At 46.7% G+C, this 15,057-nt stretch overlaps 1 protein-coding gene across 1 annotated transcript in view; it reads right to left on the bottom strand.

The window, feature by feature from the left end:
• The window catches only part of NLRC5 (NLR family CARD domain containing 5), a 940,085-nt gene that overhangs the window by 554,113 nt on the left and 370,915 nt on the right, over positions 1-15,057 (bottom strand). The window lies entirely within an intron of this gene.

Raw genomic sequence — 15,057 nt, 5'->3', positions numbered from 1 at the left:
CAAGTACTCAGCCCCGGATTGCTATGCAACCATCAGCAAGTCACTGTCCGCTCTGGGCTCCTTCCGTCCAGATCCATGGCCTCCCCCTGCGAAGCTTCTGACTTAACTGGTTTGGGGTGTTGCCCAGCTTTGGGAAATTGTTTTCAAGCTTCTCCCACCAGGTGACTCCAGGGTCAGGAAACGCAGAGGGTGGGGCTTTCCTCCCCAGGGTCTTGGGTACCAGGCTCGCCATCAGCCTCTGTTGGTGGCTCAGCCCTTCCCCTGGAGGTAAGCGTACTTGGGGGCAGAGATCTGGAAGGCAGAGGCCCAGAAGGCCAAAGTCTGGGCCCGTCAGAGGCAGAGAACAAAACCCTTGGCTGGCCAAACACCAGGAGGCTGCACCCGCAGCTCCGCAAACAGCCTCCTGCGGGCTCTCGGCCAGGGCCACCCCACCCGGCCACGCTGAGCCGCTGCCTGAGGGAGGGAGGTGGGCCACAGGGCGTCACAGAAATAGCCGGTCCCTGGAGACACGCAGACCAAGGGTCCAGTGCCCCTTCCATCTGACTCGCGGGGACCTGGTGCGAGTCTCTCCAACCTGAGCCTCGGGGGGCCTGGTCCTAGCAACACAACGGTCCAGTGCCCAGCCCAGGGACCAGCCTAGAGTCAGAGCAGCAAATAGCGCAACAGGAAAAGAAACACAAAAGCTAGTCTGTTTTTTCCCCAGAGCTTACAGAAGTCAGTAGAGCATGTCCAAGGTTAATAAATCAGGAAGAGGTAGAAGCCGCTTATTTATTGCGCTGAACATAACCACCACGTGAACTAAAACTGTTAGAGTGGGGCCTCTGAGGAGGGGGTTTGCAGGAACCTGGGCCTTTTGATAAGTCATTTTCACCACTGCAGGTTGATTAATATCTCTTCACTAAAAGTATGTATTAAAAAGTGACTTTTTGGCCTCTCCAGTGTTGTTTTGAGAGGCCCTCCCTGTTAACAGAAGTGTTTTTGGCCTGTGAACCCAAAATAAGGTCAAGTGTTCCAGGAGGTGGAGCCAGGCTGCTCTGCAACTGACCAGCTGTGCCACCTGAGGCAAGTTACTTAACCACTCTGGGCCTCATTTTCTTCATCAATAGAATAGGCATAACAATAACTCCATGGTGCTGGTGTGTGCGATTGTGAGACATTATTATATACTAGTGGCCTGGTGCACAAAATTCGTGCACATTAATGGGGAATTAATTAGAGGAAATATTTTAATATTGCTATTTGCCCTTTCTCTATAATAGAAGTGTCAGAGATGAAAGAAGATTAGTGAAATGTATATGAAAATAAAATATAAATTTATTAATAAATAAACAATAACAGCATCACGTTCCCCGGACTCGCCCACCCACGCCTGCTGTGCATGCAGCCTCCTGCTGATCGGTCATTATGGTGTGAGGGCATCACAACCATTTGCATATTAGCCTTTTATTATATAGGATATCTATAACTCATACATGCAATTGTTTTTATAAAAATAGGGTTATCCAGCTATACATAGTTTGTGCTACTTGCCTTCTTTCTTCTTGCCAAGACATTATGGCTACTGTTCCAGATCCGTACATAGAGTTCTGTTTCATTCTAATTGATGCAAGAATTCCACTGCACAGAATATAAAATGTATTTATACATAACCTCCTATTGAAGGAAATGCAGGCAGTTTCCCTTTCTCACTCTCTCTTTCTCTATCTAAAATCATTTTGTTGTTGTTGTTGTTAATCCTCACCCGAGGGTATTTTTCCATTGATTTTTAAAGAGATTGGAAGAGAGAGGGAAAGACAGAGAGAAACACCGGTGTGAGAGAAACACATTGATTGGTTACCTCCTGCAGGACCTGGGCTGGGGAGGAGCCTGCAACCAAGGTACATGCCCTTGACCAGAATCGAACCTGGGACCCTTTGGTCCACAGGCCAATGCTCTATCCATGGAGCCAAACCAGCTACAGCTAAAATCAATTTAAAAAAAAACTTTTGTACATACTGCTAAATTATCCCTCTTAAAAAGTGGTGAAATACCAATTGAGATCCTCACCAATCCTGTAACAATGTGCCCATTTTCTCATAGTCATACTGTTACCGGAACCCAAGTTCTGCTGCCTGCTGCCACAAAAACCGAACTCAATAGACCAGTGGTCGGCAAACTCATTAGTCAACAGAGCCAAATATTAACAGTACAACTATTGAAATTTCTTTTGAGAGCAAAATTTTTTTAAACTTACACTATATAGGTAGGTACATTCAACTTTAAATTCACGGTTTTCATCTTCCTGAAATACCTATAGTTTTAGGTAAATTCCTCAAGTTCTCGAGGTCCCCAAAATGTCTTGAGGTTCTTCCCTTGCCATCTCCCGGGAAAGAACCTTCATCCCTTACGTTCATAGAAAGACTGCCATGAACCAAATGAATAAGTAAGGTACCAGGCCATTTCTCCAAGAGGTTTTTAAGGGCTTCAAAGTCAATCTTCTTTCCTTAAAGCTTTCACTGACATCCAGAGTCTAGGTATGTCTTTCTCAGACATGACATTCCAGTCAAAGCTTTGGCTAATAAAACAACAATTAGAAACTGGACTTGTGTGTCCTGTTATGAAACAATCAGTTTCCTATTTGGATTCATGCAAATAAACATATTGCCATCAAAGTAATAATATTTACTCATTAAGAGTTTCCAAATTCTGGAGGGATCAAGCAGGGAGAAAAATATAAATGCTTTAATATTGCTTATCAAGGTATAATTTACCAAATTGCCCTAAGAAAACAAGTTTTTTTTAAATTCAGCATTATTTTGAACATCATAAGAATAATAATCCTCCTCAGTTCATTCAGTCCCATAATCCATTCTTCTTTATTCTGATTATTTGCCAGTATTTCTTCGAATCCAGTTACTCCTTAGAGTTTATACATTTTTATCTATTTTTAAAGGTATTATCTGAAATTTTGTTCTCAGGAATTCATATTTCAGAATAAGTCAGAAGATGTAACATTTTTGCAAATGTATCAGAGCAAGGCAATGACTGTCTCTACATGACAAAATAATACTTAAAATGGCGTGGTTATGGATTTGATTTTAATGCAGTTGACAAAGGAATTTGCTTATTTTGTAATAACATTTTAAGATAACATTCAGAATTACAACTGAAAGTACATCAGACTAAAATAATCAATTAATTTGTTCCCTACTGTCAATTGTACCTGGTGTCCCTTTGGGGAAATTACCATTGATTTCAAAACATCAAAGGGAGCTTCCTGGCCTTTTCATTTGTCATGAAAATTACCCTCCACTTGGCTCTCTATGTGCCTTTCTTTTTCTTTCTTCTCTTTCCCCCATTTCCATTTCCCTTCCTGAGTATTCTTCCCTCTACATGGTTCTTCTTTCACTTGCACAGACCCTCTCTGCAACTTACTCGAACCTGCTGCAACTTTCCTAGTCCCTTTCTGTTTATTTATTTATTTTTTTAATCCTCACCCAATGATATTTTTTCCATTGATCTTCAGAGAGAGAGTGGACGGGAGCAAAAAAAGTGAGAGAGAGAGAGAGAGAGAGAGAGAGAGAGAGAGAGAGAGAGAGAGACATCGGTGTAAGAGAGACACATCAACTGGTTGCCTCCCGCATGCACCCTGACCAACCCGGGCGGGGATTGAACCTGCAACTGAGGCGCCTGCCCTTGACCAGGAATCGGTGGGCCAATGCTCTCACCACTGAGCAGAGCCAGCCAGGGCCAGTTTATTTCTTCTTAACTCTTTCAGAAATAATCAATTTCAGGGCAACCTACTTTCAATGACCAAAACCATATCGTTTCCTTTTGACTGAAGTAGAATTCTCAGTTCTGAGAAACCTTAATTTTTAGTGACAACCAAAAAATGCAAGCAATTAGCATTCTTTAGATCGGCAAATTTATGAACGCATTTCATAGCTTTCAGGAACGGGCTTGTTTTCCGCTGGAAAATAACGCTTACATTTTTAAGAGGCATAACAGAGATAACATGACCTTGACAACTCTTAGGAGGCTGGAGGAAAGGTGGGGGCCGATAGGCGGGTGGAGATAGCAGGCCCCTCCTCCGCCCACCTCCCACACCCCCCAACCTCCAGAGGCTTGAACTTGCAAGTACTACTTGTTTCCCTTTATATTGAGGTGAGGCACTGGCCCCCGGGCCCCCCTCTCCACCAGCTGCTTCCCCGCCTGCACAGGGTTTGGGGGTGGTCTGAATTTCCCCATTTGTTCCCAGGGGTCTCTAGGAGGAGGATTCAGAGTGTTTAAAAGATTTATTTCATCACATTTTTCTTTTACTCTCTGGGAGGGCAGTGAGACCTTCCCCCTTCATCAATTCAGATCTTTCCGAGTAGAATTTTTATGATGTAGCAACATGAAAGCTTGCACGTAGGAGATCTTATCCTAGTGGCCAGGCCTTTGACAAAACCACTCCAATTGCAAAATACTAGAAGCAATGATCGAAACAGGAAGGAGCATGCGATTAGAGAGCAGGGTGATTCCTATGCACATTTCTCTAAGCACAATATTCCAAATTAAAAACACAGCCGTTAAGACAACCCACAGTGACAGGCAACAAGAAAAGCAAACCATCCCCCCCAAATCCAAAAACCAAAACCAAAAGAGCGCTCCAACCAGATCCCACACTCCAACCAGATCCCTGCTCTGCCCCCGCAGTGTGGCTGGCTCCCTGGGGTGTATGGGCAGCAAAGCACAGGTCCCAGATCTCAGAACTGACCATGAATCTGAGTGGCTCCTGATCTGAATAAATATTGGTGTCTTTGGCTTTATTTTGTTTTCAAATCAGCTTTTTAAAGCTACAATGGAACTTCCACATTTTAAGAAAACGGGTCAGTGACTTGACACACATGTGCATTTATGTAACAAACACCAATCAACTTATGCAACATTTTTATCTTTCCAGAACGTTCCTTTGTGCCCCTTTGCTGTCAACCTCCCCTCCACGCCCACCCCCAGGCATCCATCATTCTTTTTTGAACCGTGTGCATGTGGTACACTGATAACACTGTCAGAGGAGTCGAGCCCGTTGGCTGGAAGGAAGGCCAACTTCCCCTCCAGACAAGGACTTCTCTCTTGGGGTGACAAACACCTCCCTGGACCTGTTTGGTTCAAAGAGAGTGGGTAACCCAGGCCAGGTCTCCCCAACGTCAGGCAGGCAAGTTCGTTCTCGCGGTTTTTTCCAAGTCTACAAACCAAGTCTGCCAAATATTTACTTAATATGTTCTTTTAGATCTCTGGATCTTTTTTAATTGAATGCAAAAAGGATTGCTTTTCAAAGAAAGCATAATGCCCCAGTGTTCAAATAGCCAAGGTCACATCCCACCATTAAGGAAAGGCTATTAATGAGACGAAAATGAAAAATGAATCTCCCTGCCTGGCTGGTGTGGCTCAGTGGTTGAGTCGGCCTATGACTCAGGAGGTCTCAGTCTGATTCCCCATCAGGGCTCAATCCCCGGTGTGGGGCATGTAGGAAGCAGCCTAAGATCACATTGTTATTGCCTCACGGGGAGAACCACAGATACGAAAGAGGTAGGTGAGCAGCTGAGGGAGGATCCAGAACTTAGAGGTGGAGGCCAAGGGAGGAAGGCCTGCCGGCCTGAGCCACAGCCAGAGGGTTGCAGCAGCTGTCACACACCCCTTCCCGTGCAAAGCTGCTTCCCCAAGCCAGCTGGTGGGTAACACCTTTTCAAGAGCCATGCGTTTGAGGCTCCGCAGTTCTCCAGCTTGTGGGTTCTGCGAGCAGCTTCAACTCATTTCATTACACGTCCCCCGGCCCTTTTTGGGTAACCATGGCAACCATGATCCCCAAAGTCATAACCTCCCGATATAGACTTGGGCACTTGGCCATAAGACCCCCCATCTCCAAAGGTCAGATGGAGCTGGAGGCAGACAGAGGGATGACTGGCCCTTCCCTCTTAGTTCACCAGTGGGGAAACTGAAGCCCAGAGAGGAAACAGACCAGGCCACGGTCACACAGCCAGTCAGTGGGGGCAGAGCTGGGATTCCCACCCGGCCAGCCTGGCTTCAGAGGCCATGCTCTCAACCAGCCCACCGCACTGGCCCCGTCTCATAAGCCACCCACGGGGGCCGAGAAAGGAGGCTCTTAGGGCAACTGATGGCTCGTAGGACAGACGGACATAGGAGAGGTCCCTGCCAGACGTGCCAGTGGTTGGGGAATTGCCCACTTATCTGTCTCCCCAAGGAACGAAGTCGTCTGACCTTCCCTGAGTTCTGTCCGCCGTATCTAACTCATTTCCGCTCACCCCATCTCAGAGAGCACCGATTCCTAGCAATGGTGAGAAGATATAGGTTGGGCATGTATAGAAACGAGCATTATAAGAAGAATATTTTCTTTCATGCAACTCAACGTGATGTGGCCATTTGACGAATGTGTCCCCTTAGGCCCGCAAACTCAGTGCATCTAAAACAGATCTTGAGATTCCCATGGCCGGATGGCAGACTTGCTTCCCCCCCGAACACGGTTTAAAATGCTGAGGAAAATATCTTAAAGTGAAGGGAAGGAAGGAAGGAAGGAAGGAAGGAAGGAAGGAAGGAAGGAAGGAAGGAAGGAAGACCATGGGGAAACAGCAGGCGAATTCAAGGGGAAAATATAAACCCAGAGATGTAAGCGAAATGACAGAACCACCAAAGCCCCTTCTGGTATTCAGGGTATTTGTAGATGCCGGGGGCTTGGGCTCAGGTTTGGGGGCTTTCAGGGTGAGCAGGATGGAAGTGAAGGCCAAGGGCCAGTCAAGGTCGGAGCGTCTTAAAGCAAAGCTTCTCGATGTAGATTGGGACCTTCACCTCAGGGAAAGAGTGAGCCAGAACTAAATCATACCCCACCCCCACCCCCACCCCCCCCGCCCCGAACACGGGGGGACTGGGGAGAGCAGGAGCAAAGGGGAAGGAGAACTAGTAGCTACAGACCGACTCATGCCCTTTGCCACCCCAAGGGCAATAGTCTGGTATATCATTTCACACTAGTTAAGGGAATGAAATGAAATGATAAAATACAATTTTTTAAAGCTCAGAGAAAAGATTAAAAGGAGTAAGAAAAGTGGCAAAAAACAGGAGGGTGGATTTAATTCTAAATATTTGTAGTAGATATACATTGCATGTAATTGGCCCATACTTATATTTTTACACTAATTATCAATGGACAAAATGCTCTAGTTAAAAGGCAAAGATTTTCAGATGTGTTGGGGGGAAGGATTATGCTGTTTGAAAATGAACAGACACATTTAAAACATAAGAGTAGAGAAGAGTTTCAAGTAATAACAGTCAATAGTAGTAAAGAGAAAGCTGATGCAGCTATACTCCTGAAATACAAAGTAGAGCCTTAACCGGTTTGGTTCAGTAGATAGAGTGTTGGCCTGCGGACTGATGGGTCCAGGTTCGATTCCTGTCAAGGGCATGTACCTTGGTTGCGGGCACATCTCCAGGAGGGGGTGTGCAGGAGGCGGCTGATCAATGTTTCTAACTCTCTATCCCTCTCCCTTCCTCTCTGTAAAAAAATCAATAAAATATATTTTTAAAAAATACAAAGTAGACTTTAAGGCAAAAAGCATTACCTGCGGAGAAGATAATGATAAAAGTTCATTTGACTAGAAGGACGTAATATTAAATTTGTATATACCTAATAACATAAGCTCAAAATAGACAAAGCAAAACTTCCTAGGACTACATAGGAAAATAGACAAATCAAAAGTCATAATCGGAGGTTTTAAGATACCGGTTGCAATTTCATAGAGAAAGGAGACAAGGACATAGATTTGAAGAGCTGAGTTAATAAACTGGACTTAATGAGCATAAACAGAACCCTGCACATCACAAGTGTGAAGTACACATTTCAGGCCCATCTGTAACCGGACAATCAATGGATCCATGCTGCCTGTCGCTACTTGAGCCAATTCAGCAGAGACAGGGTTGAATCATATATGTGTGTTTATTCCAATCCTCCCGGCAGGATGGGAGAGCAGCAGGCCATCCACAAAAATCTGCTCTGCAGCCCCCCAGAAGCCAGCTGCTTCTACAGGGTAAGACAAAGGTTACACAGGGAAACATGGCTGATAGGTGTGGGGAGGTAGGGATTACAGGCACGGGGAAGTAGGAGGCTGGGGAGGGACTCCGTTGCTTGGGCAACAAGGTGGTTAATCTTTCCATGAGAATGGACCGCATCCCACGGTTGACTCCCAGGTCCCGGGGGCATACAACTCCAGATCAGATTGTCCTTTCTTTAACCGACACAAGGCAATCATGGGTAACATTTTTCTTCACAGCCAAGAGACCCTTGCTCTCTGTCATAGGGACGATGAGGCCTGGGCATGGAAGGGGGTGGCGATGGTGAAAGACACGCTTTTTTAATAACATATGGGTCAAAGGAGAAATTGCAATTACAGAATAAAAATATTTCTAACAGAACAGTAATGAAAATAGCACCTATCAAGACTGGTAGTAAATTTTTCTAAAGTAATACTTATAAGGAAATATATAACATATATTACAAAAGAATAAAGGCTTAACCTTAATGAGGTGAGCATCCATCTCAAGAAAATAGAGAATAAAGATTAAATTAAACCTTAAAGTATAAGGCAAAAATATATATAAATAGAATAGCACTAATTAATAAAAATAGAAAGTAAACATACAATTAAGAAAGTCAACAAAAATTAAAATTGGCTTTTGCCAGGCAAATTTAACCTTAAGGGGGAAATGTGTAATTCACAACATCAATAGATCAAAGGCAAATACTCTAATCACCATTGAAAATACACAAAAGAGGTGCTCAACAAAATTCAATATCCACTCTTGATTAAAAAAACAAAACGGCTTAGCAGACTAAAAATAGAAAGGAACTTCCTAAATCTGATAAAGGGCGTATTTTGTTTTTTGGTGTTTTTTTTTAGTGGGTACAAGTCTATTTGTTTCACACATACACATTGTATTTGTTATCTTTACTGCTGCCCTAAGAATCACAACATAATGGCTTTGGACAACGCCCATCTGTTAGCTCACAGTTCTGGAAACCCATTGGGCTCAGACTGGCTCAGCTGGCTCTCTGCCTGGGTTGAAATCATGGTACCCGCTCAGCGGGGCTTCCCGGCTTTCTGGGGGCGCTGGGAACAAGTCTACATCGAAGCTCTTTGCTGAATACGGGGTCCCGTGCCGTTCATTGGAGGACTAACGTCCCCTTTTCTTGCTGGCTCTCACCAAGCCTGGTCTTTGCTCCTACTGGCTGCCCGCATGCTTCTCATGCTTTCCGTGTGGCCCCTCCAGCAACAACAAGTCAAGTCCCTCACACCCTCCATATCTCTGAGACCAGCTAGAGAAAATGCTGTGCTTTTTTTTTAGTGCTCCTGTGATCTGACTGGGCACACAGATAACCCCGGATAATATTGGTATTAAAAAAAAGTACCTGTAACCTTGCCCTGGCCCATGTGGCTCCCCCTTCACCAAAGAGTCACAGGTTCACTGGTCAGGTGTGTGCAGGAGGCAACCAATCAATGTGTCTCTCACCTTGATGTCTCTCTCTCTCTCTCTCTCTCTCTCCCTCTCTCCCTCTCTCCCTCCCTCCCTCCCAATTTGTAAAAAGAAAAAAGAAATCAGTGGAAAAAATATCCTTGGGTGAGGATTAACAAAAATCAAAAAAAGAAAGAGATCATTCAATAGGAGAATGGATACATAAACTGTGGTCCATCAGATGCCAATTATCCTCTAATCGCCCAGGTTCTCTGGCTGGACTAGTCTCCCCAGACTGCCATCGAAGGTGGACACAGACTTCCCCTCCCCTGGGCTCACGCTGGTTGGGAGCAGAGGCATATGCCGCCCCTGCAGGGACAGTGGGCCAGCAAGATGCGCTCCAGGTGCAACCCAGATGCTCCGCCCACCCCTCCAAGAGCGCTTTCCATTGGCTGCTCCACCGAAGGACCACGCTCCCATTGGCCCAGGCGCTGTCTGGAGCAGGCGCCTGGAGACCTCTCATAACCCGAGAGAGGCATGAGGTGGTCCTCAGGGGAGCACCCTGCCTGGCTCACAGCCCACCTGCTCAGTGGGGCCTCCGTGACCTTTGAGGGGCTGGAGTCCTTGCTAGGAAGGTCGGGAGGCTGGAGTACCTTTCCATCAGCTAGTGCACCCGCCCCCCGATTCCAGTCTTTTCCACAGTGTTGGAGAAGACCCTGGGATAGCATGCAGACAGCCTGGCTCTCTGACAGTGGGAGACTTGTCCTCCACACAGTGGCTGAAGTCAGAGTGACACTGGCACCCGAGGCATCTGTCACAACCACAAACAACCCGGTAGAAAGCAGGCAAAGGATTTGAATAGACACTTTAAAAAAAAAAGAGGAAATCAATCGGCCAATAAGTAAACGAAGAGATGCTCTCTCTAATACATTGCCTTGGATGTGCAATTTGCAAAAGCAATGAGATACCGCCACACACTCAGCAGATTGCCAGAAGTGAGCAGTACCAAGTGTGGCACCCGGGAGCCTGGGAACCTCACCAGGTGGGTGGGACTCCAACTGTGTTTTGCCCCTTCAGGAAGCTGGCATCGCCCCGTGAAGTTGAAGATACCTACAGCCTGTCGCCCAGAAGTTCTGCTTCCAGATATATAGCTTGGAGAGAAAACCATAAATACATATGCAAGAGGGCTTACCTAGGCGAACGCTCACGGAGCATTGCTCCCAGTAATAGTCCCGCCTGCAAACCTCCCAGACGTCCATGAGCAGGAGACTGGGCTCACACCATGGGGTGAGGTCCTCACTGGATTAGCAGACAGCAAGGGACAAGGATACGCGACATCTACACACAGGCGACCCAGATGACCCTGGCAAACAGAACGGTGAGTGGAAGGAAGGCGGGTTCTGTTTACAAAACAGGCCAAACCAGACCTCTATTGTTCAGAGATGCAGCTTCAAGTGGAAAAGCTATCAAAAGTGAGGAAGTGGTTCCTCGCACATCAGGACGCTTCCATCGCCAGGGCAGGGAGCTGTGGGATGGAGGAGGGGCTGGGGTTCTGGGCTGGCGGTGACTGGGGCATTTGCTTTATAATGTTTGTGAAATTGTGTGTATACCCTGTGCGTGTTCTCTAGTTCACAATCTTTTTAATCTTTAAAAGTAAATAATTAGGAAATGGAACCAAGATGGCGGCATAGGTAAACACCTGAAATTGCTGCCTCGCACAACCACTTCAAAAATACAACGAAAAGACAAAACAGACATCATCCAGAACCACAGTAAGGCTGGCTGAGTGGAAATTCTACAACTAGAAGGAAAGAGAAAAGCACACTGAGACTCAGATGAGGTGCGGAAGTAAAGTGCAGAGGTACGGAGGCACATGCGGAAAGGGCTGGCAACTGAGGCCGTGGTTGTCTTTTTCAATCAGGAGGGAGACACAAGCTCCCGACAGCCCTGACTCCAGTTCCGGGCGAGTCTCTGGGGACCCAGACTCATATGGGGAGAAACTGGACTGTCTGGCAGCAGGCGGAACTCCAGGGCGGCTTTCTCTCAGAGGTGCTTGCAGCGATTACCACAGGACACTGAGACCCAGGACCTCTTAGGGCAGGGCTGAGGATCAGCCATAGCTGTTTGCTCCGCCCTGTTGATTCCTTGAGACCCCACCCCACCCAAGCTGTGCGCAGAGGCTTTTGCATATGAATGAACTGGCCCTTTGCAATCTAAAATTACCTAACAAACTGCAGCTGGGTCAGAGAGAACCAGAACACCCAAAAGAAGGCCCGAGGCCCCACAGCAGCTTGCATTGCTTCACAGCTGGGCCTCATCTGGGCACCTCCAAAACCCAAACAAAGAAGAGGAATCTGCAGATCTCTCTGTAGCTCCTGCTGGGTAGCCTCAAGCAGAGGCTAAATTATCACCTCCTTAGAGATCCAAGTGCCAGTGTACCCAGTGGTCAGAGTGGGACCATCCAGATTACAACTCCTCAGATCCATAAGGGACACACTCAGGGGGCAGACTCAGTGAGCACCAAAGCCCCACTGAAGCAAGTCTTGCCCCATAAGGGTGTCTCCAGCACAGAAGTTCTCCCACTATAGACACAGCTGATTCTCATAGCCAATTGGCCTGGAGGTCAATTCCTCCCAGTGGTACCAACTACAATCAAAGCTTAACTACAATAAGACTGTGCACACAGCCCACAAAGAGGTGCACCAAGAGTGTCCACCTCATGTAATTGGGGAGGCTGAGCCACTGGGCCCTATAGGACACCTAGCACAGAAAGCCACTCTATCAACACAGGGAAGCATAAAAAATGCGGAGACAAAGAAACAGGTCACAAATGACAGAAATGGAGGAAAGCAAACAACTGGATATAGAGTTCAAAACCACACTTATAAGGTTTTTCAAGAATTTTCTAGAAACCGCCGATAAATTTAGTAAGGCCCTCAATAAGTCTAGTGAGACTCTCGAGGATATGAAAAAGGACCAACTAGAAATTAAGCATACACTGACTGAAATAAAGAATATTATACAGAGATCAAACAGCAGACTAGAGGATCGCAAAAATCAGGTCAAAGATTTGAAGTACGAAGAAGTAAAAAACACCCAACTGGAAAAGCAAAAAGAAAAAAGAATCCAAAAATACTAAGATAGTGTAAGGAGCCTCTGGGACAACTTCAAGTGTACCAACATCCGAATTATGGGGGTGCCAGAAGAAGAGAGAGAGCAAGATATTGAAAACCTATTTGAAGAAATAATGACAGAAAACTTCCCCTACCTGGTAAAAGAAATAGACTTACAAGTCCAGTAAGTGCAGAGAACCCCAAACAAAAGGAATCCAAAGAGGGCCACACCAAGACACATCAAAATTAAAATGCCAAGGGCAAAAGACAAAGAGAGAATCTTAAAAGCAACAAGAGAAAAAAAGTCAGTTACCTACAAGGGAGTACCCATAAGACTGTCAGCTGATTTCTCAACAGAAACTTTGCAGGCCAGAAGGGAGTGGCAAGAAATATTCAAAGTGATGAATAGCAAGAACCTACAACCAAGATTACTTTATCCAGCAAAGCTATCATTCAGAATTGAAGGTCAGATAAAGAGCTTCACAGATAAGGAAAAGCTAAAGGAGTTCATCACCACCAAACCAGGATTATATGAAATGCTGAAAGGTATTCTTTCTTTTTTAAAAAATATATATTTTATTGATTTTTTACAGAGAGAAAGGGAGAGGGATAGAGAGTTAGTTTTTATTTTTTTTTGTAATCTTTATTCAGATTATTACAGTTGTTCCTCTTTTTTCCCCCCATAGCTCCCCTCCACTTGGTTCCCACCCTACCCTCTGCCCTTATCCCCCACCCCGCACTGTCCTCATCCATAGGTGTACGATTTTTTGTCGTACAAAAAAATAAAAATAAAAGTAAATAATTAAATCAATAAAACTGACACACACACACATCACTTATTGTTCCTTCTTGGGCTCCACACCCAAGTTAGAGTCAGGCCACCCCAACTACCCAGGACCCTAAGTACGAGCTTTGATGACTCCCCACTCCAACCCGATGTCCAGTCAGGCATTCCGCCCTGTGGGTTCCACCTCCAACACCTCTCAGAGCCGAGCCTCTCCCTCCGCCCCTTCTTACCCTTTTGGTTTCTCTCTTGCCCCTCCCACTGCCACCAAGCCCACGTGCTCTCTCTTTCCTCTTCACACCTCAACCCCAATCCAAGCCTTGCCCAAAACACTTCTCCCCCTCCCCCACCCCCTGGCCCATCCTATTCAACATTGAGGTCTCAGCTAGTAGTCCCCTCTCATAAGAAAGCTTCCTGCCAGGCGGGGTTGCACCCCCCACCCTGCCCTAACACCCCCGCCCAAAGAAATAGCCAGCCCCAGGCCCCAGGCTCCAGCTCTGGCGGGGGGGGGGAGGGGGTTGGGGTGCTCCTGCAACCTTGGGAGCCTGGGGGGCGGGAGGGGATGAAGCCAGGACCTGCCTGAGACCAGAGGTTTCCACCGGTGGGGACAGCTGGGAGGAAGGTCTGGGGTGTCTCTGAGAGGCAGCTTCTGGGCCTCAGCAAAGCTTCCCCCGGACCAGGACACCTGGGGAGGGGCTGGGCAGGAGGCAGCATAAGAGACCCCGTGGGCCCTGGCTGGTGGCTCAGTGGTTAGAGCATCGGCCCTCGACTGAAAGATCATGGGTTCGGTTCCCGTCAAGGACACGTACCTCGGTTACAGGCTCGATCCCAGTGGGCGGCAACCAATTGATGTGTCTCTCTCACATCAATGTTTCTCTCTCTGTCTCTCTCTCTCTCCCTTATACACGCTCTAAAAAGTATCAAAGGAAAAAATATCTCAGGTGAGGATTAACAAAAAATAAGTACAAATAAATTTTTTTAAAAAAATAGAGAGACCCCGCCCTGACCGGTTTGGCTCAGTGGATAGAGCATCGGCCTGTGGACTGAAAGGTCCCAGGTTCGATTCCGGTCAAGGGCATGTACCTTGGTTGCGGGCACATCCCCAGTAGGGGGTGTGCAGAAGGCAGCTGATCAATGTTTCTAACTGTCTATCCCTCTTCCTTCCTCTCTGTAAAAAAAAAAAAAAAAAAATCAATAAAATATTTTTTTTTTTTAAAAAAAGAGAGACCCCCTGGGCTTGAGTCCAAGGACATCCATCAACAGTGACCATGAGGGACGGAAGTTGAGCCGCAGGCCTTCTCCCCAGATTCTTTCCAGGAGCAGCAGAGGCCTCCCAGGTTGTCATTGAACTCACGGGCCTTCTCCAAACCACTGACCGAATGGCCCGCTCAGGCGGAGGATGGGGGCGTTAGAGTTAATGTGAAATTAGCAATGAAAGGTGGCGTTTTCGCGCCCCCAAGTCTGTTCACACACATCACGCTGTGTTTGCGCTGGTTGCTGAGTATACTGTGGAGCAGCAATCCTGTTGCACATTTTCCCCTCGTGCACAACCCATTCTGCCGCTCCGTGTGCCCAACAGCCCCTCCCGCCCGCGGGTCTGCGAGCTTCCACTTCCAACATGCCTCCGTCTGTCTCCAGACTCCCTTTCCCGTCCTCCGGTCAATCTGTTTATCCCTGGGA

This window comes from Myotis nattereri, assembly GCF_964212035.1.
Source record: "Myotis nattereri genome assembly, chromosome: 15".
Taxonomy (NCBI): Eukaryota; Metazoa; Chordata; class Mammalia; order Chiroptera; family Vespertilionidae; genus Myotis; species Myotis nattereri.
This window is presented reverse-complemented; position numbering and strand designations above follow the sequence as displayed.